The 12,900-nt window shown below is 40.9% G+C and overlaps 1 non-coding gene across 1 annotated transcript; it reads right to left on the reverse strand.

The window, feature by feature from the left end:
• Positions 1-2,545: 2,545 nt before the first annotated feature.
• Positions 2,546-2,709, reverse strand: LOC148001819 (U1 spliceosomal RNA). Its single transcript, XR_015636462.1, has one exon. It is a non-coding gene; the product is annotated as a U1 spliceosomal RNA (small nuclear RNA).

Consider the following 12,900-nt stretch of genomic DNA (forward strand, 5'->3'; position numbering starts at 1 on the left):
ATTTGTTTTTGTCATGGAATATCTTGGTTTCTCCATCTATGTTAATTGAGAGTTTTGCAGGATACAGTAACCTGGGCTGGCGTTTATGTTCTCTTAGGGTCTGTATGACATCTGTCCAGGATCTTCTGGCCTTCATAGTTTCTGGCGAAAATTCTGGTGTCATTCTGATAGGTCTGCCTTTATATGTTACTTGACCTTTTTCCCTTACTGCTTTTAATATTCTTTCTTTATTTTGTGCGTTTGCTGTTTTGACTATTATGTGACGGGAGGTGTTTCTTTTCTGGTCCAATCTATTTGGAGTTCTGTAATCTTCTTGTATGCCTATGGGTATCTCTTTTTTTAGGTTAGGGAAGTTTTCTTCTATGATTTTTGTTGAAAATATTTACTGGTCCTTTGAGCTGGGAGTCTTCACTCTCTTCTATACCTATTATCCTTAGGTTTGATCTTCTCATTGAGTCCTGGATTTCCTGTATGTTTTGGACCAGTAGCTTTTTCCGCTTTACATTATCTTTGACAGTTGAGTCAATGATTTCTATGGAATCTTCTGCTCCTGAGATTCTCTCTTCCATCTCCTGTATTCTGTTGGTGAAGCTTGTATCTACAGCTCCTTGTCTCTTCTTTTGGTTTTCTATATCCAGGGTTGTTTCCATGTGTTCTTTCTTGATTGCTTCTAATTCCATTTTTAATTCCTTCAATTGTTTGATTGTGTTTTCCTGGAATTCTTTCAGGGATTTTTGTGACTCCTCTCTATGGGCTTCTACTTGTTTATTTATGTTTTCCTGGAATTCTTTCAGGGATTTTTGTGTCTCCTCTCTATGGGCTTCTACTTGTTTATTTATGTTTTCCTGGAATTCTTTCAGGGATTTTTGCGATTCTTTCAGGCATTTTTGCGATTCCTCTCTGTAGGCTTCTACTTGTTCTCTAAGGGAGTTCTTCACGTCTTTCTTGAAGTCCTCCAGCATCATGATCAAAAATGATTTTGGAACTAGATCTTGCTTTTCTGGTGTGTTTGGATATTCCATGTTTGTTTTGGTGGGAGAATTGGGCTCCGATGGTGCCATGTAGTCTTGGTGTCTGTTGCTTGGGTTCCTGCGCTTGCCTCTCGCAATCAGATTATCTCTAGTGTTACTTTGTTCTGCTATTTCTGACAGTGGCTAGACTGCCCTATAAGCCTGTGTGTCAGGAGTGCTGTAGACCTGTTTTCCTGTTTTCTTTCAGCCTGTTATGGCGACAGAGTGTTCTGCTTTCAGGCGTGTAGTTTTCCCTCTCTACAGGTCTTCAGCTGTTCCTGTGGGCCTGTGTCTTGAGTTCACCAGACAGGTCACTTGTAGCAGAAAAGTTGGTCTTACCTGTGGTCCCGAGGCTCAAGTTTGCTCGCGGGGTGCTGCCCAAGAGCTGTCTGTGGCAGCAGCAACCAGGAAGACCTGTGCCGCTGTTTCAGGGAGCTTCAGTGCACCAGGGTTCCAGATGGCGTTGGTGTTTTCCTCTGGCATCCGAGATGTGTATGCAGAGTGCAGTCTCTTCTGGTTTCCCAGGCGTGTCTGCCTCTCTGAGGGTTTAGCTCTCCCTCCAGCGGGATTTGCGTGCAGAGAACTGTTTATCCGGTCTGTTTCTTTCAGGTTCCGGCGGTGTCTCAGAGGCAGTGGTCCTGCTGCTCCTGGCCCTCCCCCACGGGAAACCAGAGGCCTTATACAGTTTCCTCTTGGGCCAGGGATGTGGGCAGGGGAGGGCAGTGTTGGTGGTCTCTTCCGCTCTGCAGCCTCAGGAGTGCCCACCTGACCAGGCAGTCGGGTCTCTCTCCCACGGTGTCTGGGAGCAGAGAGCTGCTGCGGGCCGGGATCCACGGGTCCCCCTTACTACTTTTAATATTCTTTCTTTGTTTTGTGCGTTTGGTGTTTTGACCATTATGTGACGGGAGGTGTTTCTTTTCTGGTCCAATCTATTTGGAGTTCTGTAGGCTTCTTGTATAGGCATCTCTTTCTTTAGGTTAGGGAAATTTTCTTCTATAATTTTGCTGAATATTTACTGGTCCTTTAAGTTGGGAGTATCTTCTTTCTTCTATACCTATTATCCTTAGTTTTGATCTTTTCATTGTGTTCTGGATTTCCTCTATGTTTTGGGCTAGGAGCTTTGTGTGTTTTTCATTATCTTTGACAGTTGTTTCAATGTTTTCTATGGTATCTTCTGCCCCTGAGAATCTCTGTTCTATCTCTTGTATTCCTTGGTGATGCTTGTATCTACTGTTCCTTGTCTCTTAGGTTATCTATATCCAGGGTTGTCTCCCTTTGTGCTTTCTTTATTGTTTCTATTTCCATTTTCAATTCCTTCACCTGTTTGGTTGTGTTTTCCTGTAATTCAGGGATTTTTGTGATTTCTCTTTAAGGGCTTCTACTTGTGTTTTCCTGCATTTCTTTAAGGGAGTTCTTTACGTCTTTCTTAAAGTCCTCCATCAATAACAAAAAATGTGATTTCAAATCTAAATCTTGCTTTTCTGGTGTGTTTGGTTATCCAGTATTTTCTTTTTCTTTTTTTCTTTTTTTTTAGCCAGGGGAGAGCGCAAACGCAGTCCCCCACTACCACAAATTATGCAGTCGAGTTTCCTGCATTTGGGGAAATCGCAGGGGTCAGCACATCCGGAGTGCAATGGATAAGCCTCGCCCTGGGAAAACCACCTTCATGATCATGGTATCTCCCCTGCCAGGTAAGTATTATCCAGTATTTGCTTTGGTGGGAGAACTGGGCTCTGATGATGCCAAGTAGTCTTGGTTTCTATTGCTTAAGTTCCTGCGCTTCCTCTAGCCATTGGGTTGTCTCTGGCGTTTGTTTGTCTTGCTGTTTCTGAGAGTGAATGACCCTGCCATAGGCCTCTGTGTCAGCACTTCTGTTGAAGTGTTTTCCTGTTTTCTTTCAGCCTTTTCTGAGAATAGGTGCTCTGATTTCAGGTGTGTCAGCACTCCTGGAGACTTCTTTCCAACTCTAGGCGGGGGCAGGAATCAAAGGGTCCTGCCCCTGATTGCTCCTAGGTCCTTGCACCCAGGGGACACAGTTGGCACTAGGCGATTTCTTCTTGGATCTGGACTGGACTGTGGGTAGAGGGTAGTTTCCTCTGACTTCTCAGGAGTGTCCACACTTCTGAGGGTCCAGCTCTCTCCCCCATGGGATTTGGGTGCAGGGAGCTGTTTGCCTGGTTCTGTTCGGTCCTGGGTGCAGACCAGAACCGTGGGTACCAGCGGCTGAGTGTTCCTATATTCCTGTGTCCAGAGGTACTGTGAAGTTTACCCTTGGACCAGGGATGTGGGCAGAGGTATGCAGAGGTGGCAGTCTGTCTTGCGGTCTCAAGATGTCTGCACTCCTGGGTGTTTAGCTCTCTTCCCCATGGGCAGATTTTGTAATTTCTTAATTATGTCATTCATATATATATTCGTTCAATCTCCATTCAGTGGAAGCATTTTTTCTTTTTTGTTTTGTTTTAAAAAGAAGTTTCCTATATCACTTAAGTCAGTTGTAAGCCAGAAACAAGAATTGAAATTCAAATCCTCATGCTCTGGTTTCACATCTACTGTTAACTTATAGTGAGTAAAAGTGAAAAAATTCACTCCCTCAATCTGTTAATGATACACGTCTACAAATAGTCATGACCAATAAATTTGTACTTTATGATTATCATGGATACAAGATGATAGGGATATCTGGTAGGATGGGGTTATGTCAGAAAACTGCAGGTGATTTATAAGTGACTCGCTAAGCAGAAAAAGGAGAATAAACTATGCAAGGACCTAAACAGTTGCACTTAGAAGAGAAAAGAAATGGTGCAGAATAAAGAATCATTTCTGTCCATTCATTATGGTCACAGTTTCTAAGTATCATTTTAAAATGACATTTGCATGCAAGTACATTGCCACGAACAAGCCATACAGAATTAAATTGCTTGTAGTTTTGGACACTAGGGATTTTGTTCACAAACAAAATGTAGAAACAAGAGCCAACCCAGCTTCTTCAGCCATAACTGGGATGATGAGTAACTACAGACTGAGACTTGGCTGCATAAAGAATTTCATCCCCCCTTTTCATGTATTTACTTTATTGTGCTATATTTCCAGTTAATTAAATTTATAGTCAAATATTCAATGGTTAGAACAGTGGAAAGAGGATTATAAAGTAATTTTACATATTCTGAAAAAATACTGACAGGCTATCAGTCATAAAGAAAAACAATCTATGAAGCTGATTAACATAGAAATTAACTAAAAAAATATGTCCTAGGGGCTGGTTTTTCTAAGCACAGATGCACAGACAAGGTTGGTGGCTCAAACAAAGGATGAAGAATTGGAGATCAAGAGTGGTTCAGTGCTCTCTCCTGTTCTTTAATGTTTATACGTAGTTTAGAAATATTTGCCTGTAGGAAGAGAGAATGATTTATTTGGTTGCAGTATGATGATGAAATAATCAATTTATTAATTGCTCATTTATCTCTCTAGTAAGTATTTATTGAAGGGTTGAACTTTCTCTACAGTAGAATAAGCTCCAGGTAAAGAGAAGTTGATCAAATACATGTATACATTCAGTTCAGGGAGTACAGCATGAGGACCCTTATGAGAAAATATTCCATTTTCTTTTATTGTGACACATACTAGGTTAGGTAAGACTGAACTACCATGAAAACAATAAATAATGCTAGTACACATTTTAATACTGTGCGTGCACATACCCACTGGGAAGGAAAATTACATGGGGATGACTTTGTATACCTTTGCAGGATCTCTTTCCCTGTGGAGATACACACAAATGTCTGACTCATCATCTAGGACACCATTGACAAGCCAAAAAACATAGTCATATTGAAGTCCAACTTGGGTTAGATGATACAGAAGACTGGGTGACCCCAAAGTAGCTGTACTAGTGACAGTATCACCCCGGCACAGATGATGACTTCTTCTAGCTACACAGATTGTTAACTTAAGTTAACCTTCCACACTTTATACCCTAGAGACCATGAGGCTATGTTCAATTAGGGAAGATTCAAGAGGGATTGGATGAGACAACAGGAGTGAGTCTGATGACCTTTTGTGTATCCTCTTTCTGTGAAGGACTGTCAACAGCCAACAGGCCTGATTTTGAGGATCCCTTGTAAGCAGCCACAGCTGCTCTGATGAAGATGATGATGTCATACTCAGAGGATGACTCTACAATGTATACATAAATATACATAAATATTTAGATGAGCTTGTTAACAGTCTGAGCTACTCTGAGCTTTGTTAAAGTCATAGGCACAGGCCACAGCCAACTCTAGTGAGCTTACCACTGTGATCTGGGGAGTACGTGGTAGAGACAGAGTCTTGTCTGTGGAGACTACACTAATATTTTTAAAAATAGACAATTTTAAAATTTTATTCTTTTTCATACACGAACACAATGTACTTAATCATATTTCCTTCTCATCCCCCCTCCAGCTCCTCTTGGATCCCTCCCAAGTATCCCCTCTGAAATTCATGTTGTATGTTTTTCTTTTCTTCTTAAGTAACTCACTGAGTCTAATCAGTGCTGCTCACATATGCATGGATGCAAGGTCATCCATGGGAATATGAACAACCTACCAGAACCAAATCTCTAAAGAAAACCAAGTCGCCCTCCCGTAACAGGCATCAATTGTCAATCACTCCTCCTCTGAGGTGGGACCTCACGCACCCCTCCTTGTCTAGGCTGGATATGGGTTGATTTTGTTTATTCTTCATTCTATCACTCTGTTTAGCTTTCTTGCTGGCCCTATCTGATGTGTTCTGTTCATTCAGTGTTTCCCACGTCTCCGCTTTCTCCTCACATAATACTCCAGCATGCAAATGAACACTAACTCCCCTACCCTTTCCCTGCTCTGAAATTTTCAACCAAAGCAGGAGCAAAAATGACTGCCACTACCACAACAGCAGAAGTCTATTTTTGATCTTTATTTGCTATTGATTAATCACACACACACACACACACACACACACACACACACACACACACACACACACACAGAGCAAGTTCCCACAAACGCATTCTGTGGCATGGACTCAATCTAAATTGAAGCCATCTAAATTGGTTGTCTCTAAATCATTTTTCTATTTAATGTTTCTGGCACTTTATTATTTTATTTTAGTACTTTAGAACTTTTGGTAAACAATGACAAGGAAACTAATTCTTCTTTACAAGTCCTTCATGTTCACATCAGTCCTGCTCACTTCCCCTCTTCTGCTTTTAACTTCTTTTCTTCTTCAGCTTCTGCTTTCACATCTGTCTCTGCCTCCCACTGCCTTTTCTTTTTACCTCCAGCAGCTTTGAGACAGAGGCACAGAAGGCAAGGTTTCTGTATGTGCTGAACTGTCACCTCGGCAAGTCAGAGAGAAGAATGAGGGACTCATCCATCAGGCAGCCAGAGCCACTGCTCTTGGGCATCACCACAGGGCCTTATTATCCATGTAGCTAGCTGCTCTCTTGAAGTTGTGTACTCCTCACTGCTAGGACACATTTGCAAGTTAGACCCACAGAGGACCTTAGAGCAATGGAGCCCAACCTTTCCATTTCACAGAAACACTGTTTTGGAAAGTCTCAGGTTGTAAGATATAAACATGAAATCATTAACTCTGAACCACCACCTAGGGAGCCTTCATGGGCCTGACCTAGGCCGTCCACACATATGTTACAGTTGTGTGGCTTGGTCTTCTTGTGGGACTCCTAACAGTGAGAGCAGGGGCTGTTGCTGACACTGTTGCCTGTTCTTGAGACCCTTTTCCCATACTGGGTTGCCTTGTCTAACCTGACTAAAAGAAGGGGTGCCTAGACTTATTGCAAGTTGATATGTCATGGTTGGTTGATATCCATCGGAGGCCTTCCCTTTCCTGAGGAGAAATGGAGGAGGAATGGATTGGGGCAGGGGAGAGGGGAGTTGAGGGAGAGGGATTGGAGGAGAGGAGGGAGAGGAAACTGCAGTAGGGATGTAAAATAAATTAAAAAAGGAAAGTGATTCATCCAGCCTCACCCCACAAAAAATTTAGTGCTGTGGTCCTATTCTTATAAGGCAGTAGACTTGCTCAATGACATGGGAGGCCAATTCCAAGGCTTCTCATAACTAAAATAGTCCGTCGGTGTTAATAAACTCGAGACTGTTGGTTTCAAATTTTAACTTTCAATTTTACTGAAAATTGTGTGCACAGTCCAGTATCGAATACTCGCATAGAATTGCAAGTATTGTCACTTGCATAGAATATGCTCCTAGTTTCAATGTCCTGATGCATGCTGGGAGGTGGGAACCTGTACTTCTTTTCCTCTTCCACCATCCACTTGTCTGGGAGGAGAAATAGAGAATGGAGACCAAGGGAACTCTCCATAGCAAGCAGCTGTCAGTGCTTTGTTTTGTCATAACTGCTCTTCTGCATACGAACCCCACATAGTAAGGGAAGGCGAGGTCGCTGTGGGGTTTCCTCTGTATGAGGTGGCACTGTTAGTTTAGCATTACTGAGTTACTTTTTCCTCACTTGCTTATCATTTAAATGTTGTCCTTTGGGTTTCCCCATTGCAGGGTCTTCATCCTTGCCTCTGTCTTGTTTATCTTCACGTCTCTAAGAATGATCTACCCATCCTAGACTCCATCGTTTCACCCATCTCTCACTGCACAAAGCCCACTCCACAGCCTTTTAATATTTTAGGACCCACCCACCAAACCCTGTCTCTCCTGGGGTAAATAGGTCTGAGCCTTAAGCCTTCATCACTTTCTATTATATATACATAGTTTATAGTTTATAGTTTATAGTTTATATATACATAGTTTATAGGCCAACTAAATAAATGCCACATGGAATTGTGACTGCATAGGCTTACTCCTTGTGCCCTTTTTGGGGACCTATCATTCCTTCCTTCCTATTTCCTACAAACGCTAGCAGAATTGAATGCTCTGGTAATATAATGCTTTATAATTTAGGCAAACTTTGAATGTGAGATCCCAACTTATTGAAGATGCTCCAAAGGGTTGAATCACGTCAATTTGTATAGTAATCATGTTGAGACAATATGGCGAATGCTTTTCTTTCCCATGTTTAATATCCTGGCAATTCAGACTGAGATCTCGAAGCTTCAAATATGGAGTCAGCCAATCACTGTGTGACCTTGACTTTTGTTTTTTCCTGAGAACCAGGGTACAAGCAGTTAAGCACAATGTCTGACACTCCCTAAATGCTCCCTAAATGCTATGAATCATTGTAATTGTTCAATATTTATTATTTTTTTTTACTGAATCACATTTCAATCTTCCCATTATTATTTTTGCCTATACAGCTCAAGGTTCTTTTCAAGGCAATACATTTAAGAGGAGAAAAAACATTTTAATACATCTTTGTGCTCTACATCACGCTCATGCTCAGCATGTTGCTATGCACATAGCAGCTGTTTAATAAGTAAAAAAAACTAAACAAAACAACAAAAACAAAAATTCAACTTTACATTATTTTTTGATCTAATGTGTTTTTCTGAAATTCAAGTAAGTTCTTACTTTATTAGCAAAACAAAGGATATAATATGACGTGCAAGGCAGCTCGTACAGTTTTTCAGAGTGTGCTAATGTGTTGTGCTATGTAGGAAGGGTTGCCGAAAACAAATCTCTTGCAGGGGAATATGCTAAGAGTAGAGCCCGGCACAATGCCTCCCTACTCCAAGGTCAAGTTTTGCCGTGAATCTGACTTGGAAGTGTTCAGCACATTTTGTCCTCTGGTGTTCTGTGTATTTTCTCCCTTAACTTCCTTTTAGCAATCACTGGGAATGATCTTGGCTCATCTAAATCCACTGTTGACTTTATTTACTTGAAATTTACTTATATTTTCAATTATTTGTTGGACTTCAAATGTTTGTGCTTTGGTGATGGGGTTTGTATAATTTGAGGGTTTTTCCCTAAGAAATTATTCTTTTAGCACATTTTTTTTGCACAGTACAAAGATTCAAAAATTAGACTTCTCAGTGTATTATGGCAGAAATACCTGTATTCATTCTTCTCAAGAAATATTTATGAGCAATAACAGCTTCCCTTATTTGTGGAAAGACCAAAGTGTCTAATCCACTACTCTGCCTCTGCTTTGTAGCCCTTCATCTGAAGCTATCAAATGCCATCTAAACGCCCCCAAGTGAGAGCTCACCTTGACCCTGTATCCTCCAACACCTCCAGGCCACTGGAAAGCTTCTCTGACTTTATCTGCCGAGTTCCTTCTTTCTCCTGTCCTGTTCTCTGTAGCCCACTTCAGCTTGGCTTCCACACGCACCCTTCCACAGAGACCACCATCATTCATTCTCAGAGACCTCCACAGCGGCAGGCCCAGTGTTGTTTATCTTCGCATATTACTTCATCTTTCAATAAGATTCAGAAAGGAACCATTTCCCTAGAAGTGTGCTCTCTCTCCAGCTCTGGTGAGGACGCTCTTATCTTATGAACTGTTTCCTCTGATATCTTCTCTGGACCTGTCCCCTCCTCCACCCTTGAGATGTTGGCCTTCCTTAGTCCTCCATCCTGGGATTTTCTTTGTTATTTCAGAGTCTCTCCTTCCCTCCTTCCCTCCCCGCCACCCTCCCGCATCCTCCCTGCCACCCTCTTCCTCCCTAACACCCTCCTTCCTTTTCTCCTTCCCTCCCTCCCCCCTTGCATCCTTTCCTACTTCCCCCTCTCCTTCCCTCAGTCCATCTCTCCATCCTTCCCTTCTCTCTTCCTGTCTTTCCCTCCATCTTCTCTTGCCCCTTCTCTCTCAATAACTGACTTCATCTTATTCAGTCATATCAAACGTGCCAGTGATTTAAGACCTTACATTTCTAGAAAAAACATTTTTAAACTATATAAAGTATCTAGCATTAGCATCATGTAAAAAAATGCCACAGCATGAAATTCTTCATATTGGAACACTTAATTTTTCTCCTTAAACTGGTGCTTTCCTGATCTGTAGTCCTTCCTCAGGCCCCACTAATAAGCAGTGTCACTATTAGCATAGATATTAGAGCTAGAAAATTAAGAACTATGCTTACACTTTCTCCATCTGCCAATCTGCCCATAAATCCTCTTAATGCCAACCATAATGCTTGACGCGAACCCATCAACCTTCCATAGCATTGCTCTAGGACCGCTTATCATCATATTCTATTTCAAAGAAGTCATAATTTAGCAGATTTCTAAAATCCACTAAAGGTCTGCACGTCAGACGCCTGCAGGTGTACCTCTGTGTGCATCTACTTTGATATCTATCCATATACACGTGTGCACTTGTACGGACATGCACATTCATCTATGTGAAAACTCTCCAAATGTTTTAGTCAAGGGAATACATAGCTATATATGTGCACACATGACTGTCATATGTGTACATGTTCCCTTGCTTTTCACAGTCCGACAGATTTTCGTGACCATTCAAAGAAAACATGGGGGGCTGGGGATTTAGCTCAGTGGTAGAGCGCTTACCTAGGAAGCGCAAGGCCCTGGGTTCGGTCCCCAGCTCCGGAAAAAAAAAAAAAAAGAACCAAAGAAAACATGGCTCTTTGCCATGTTCTTCAGACACCGACAACCTGTCCCCCTGTCAGTTCTATCTTATTTTATGCTTTCGTCCCTTTGTTCACCAAGCTTCCATTTTACTGCTTTCTTAATTTCTGGATCACAGTGGTCTTTCTGGTTATGGGGACTTTGAGTTTCCCACTCTTTGACATTTTTCTCATTTCAGCTTTTGGTGTGCGCATCTTATCTCGTCCTTTAATGTCTTCTCATTGAAAGGATCCCCCTTCAAACATTACCCTGTGCTTCCACAGGGACACTATTTTCCTTTTATGCACTTTGGTGAAATGCAGACCGTTCCATTTCGGTTGTTTACTTGTTTGTCAGCTAACAGAAGACTTGTGGCAAAAGGGAAATTGTCACTTTTTATTTCCTTTTATGTATCATCAGCAAGTAGCACTGAGTAACATTGTAACTTGTATATAAGTAGATATGTACACAAGAAAAAGGAATAATATATGCGATTAATTTTATTCTTATATTGAAGCTAAAGGTTGTGTTAGGCTGATTGGTAGAAACATCAGTGTCAAATCTGAGCCTGTATTTAATTCATTCATTTCCTTAGTTATTACAATTCAAACTCAGGAACTTCTTGTTTAGAAAATACAGTGTACAGAATGGTATCACTCACTGGACATCACAGCTTACTTTTCCTTTCAGGGATTTTAGACTATGTAATTACCAATAAGCTATATCCAAGTTCCAACTTTAATGAGACAGACCTTTATAATTACATGTAGTTCTCTTACACATTGCTATTATGACATTATTTAACTAGTAAATTGGTATAATCCCAATTTAGAAATTAAGACTGTAATTTTATTTCAATTTTACTATTGCACATTTCTTCTAATTTTGGCCTTTGGGTCATGTAAATGGAGGATTCTCTATATTCGTTTTCTGCATAATAATAATAATAATAATAATAATAATAAGTAATACAATGAAGACTTTTTATTAGCTATGATAAAGAATACCACTCTGTGTTTGGAGCCTTTTAATGGTGGGCTCTGTGTTGCCTTATTCTTTCTTCTCGTTATTGAACAATTTGAGATTTCCATCACAGGTTTATCAACATAATTTGAATCACCAGATGGAAATTACAATTAAAACTAAAAAGTAAAATAGTAACCTATTAACTAATCATGTAAACAAACCATCATAATTGCAGAATTATTTTTATTTTGTCACCCACGGAAGTTACCATATGCCATCTTTTGAAAAAAAAAAACAGTCCAAATTCTTCCTCATGAGAAACTGGATTAAATTCTTGCCGGAGAATGGTCCTGACTATTCTGACAGTGTACCTCTTTCGAAAAGTCAGCATCACATTATTCCAAGCACCTGTCAGACCTCGAGTTTTAATCTAGGACCCGATCTTTACTTGACTGCCTTCTTGAATCTCTACTGTCTGTTGGTATTAACAGTCTTGAAGGACAAGGGGGGCACGCTGTGTTCAGAATCCTGCCTCTTCGTTCTGGGATCATTTCCCTTCCTCAACACCTAGACCAGCGATTTCCAGCCCTGTTAGGCCCTGTTTGCTGTTGTCCGTTCATGTCACATTCGCTGCTGCTCTGATACGACATCTATAGATTATCAACTGACTAGTAGATAGTTATGATAAGATTAATGAAAGCCGTGCTTCTGCTTACTTATGCAGACTCACGAAGACTCCAAATCATGTTTATATAGTAAAACTTTATAAATGTAATTTAAAGTCAACTATATATTAATTTTTATATATTCTCTATGTACATAACTGATAGAGAGTATAACTATAAATTATTTTTGTTATACTCTGTAAATATGCTTAAGTATGTATTTATATATGACAATATATAATATATATAATGTAATATAATTTAATTTAGAATAGTAAGACTTTTTGCTAGTTAGCTTCCTCTTCCTGGGTACTCATAACTGAAGAATATGAAGCTTTGACCTTGCTTACAGTTTGTGATGTTTTAGTCAGCTGGCTCTGCTGTCTTCGGGCCTGTGACTGGGCAGAGCAGCACAGCAGGCACACAGCCCAGGGGAAGCTGCTGACCTCATGGTGTCTAGGAAGCAAAGAGAAAGGGAAAGCAGGGTACTGGTACCCAATATCCCCTTCAAGAGCATCCTTCCAAAGGTCTCTGATCTCCCACTTGGCCCTGCTGATTAAAGGATCTCCCCTCAGTACCACAGGCTGTAGAGCCAGCCTTTCCAACAACTCTTCCCGGTATCTTGGGTATAATTGTTCTAAACCACTGTCTTTTCCCATGCAGACTTCCCTAGACCATAGTTTCTCTCTTGCTGCTGATGGAAGAGTAGCTGAGGGCTGTGTTGGGTTTTGGGTAAGAAAGCTAGCGGAG

This window comes from Rattus norvegicus, chromosome 13 (genome assembly GCF_021556685.1).
Source record: "Rattus norvegicus strain SHRSP/BbbUtx chromosome 13, alternate assembly SHRSP_T2T, whole genome shotgun sequence".
Lineage (NCBI taxonomy): Eukaryota > Metazoa > Chordata > Mammalia > Rodentia > Muridae > Rattus > Rattus norvegicus.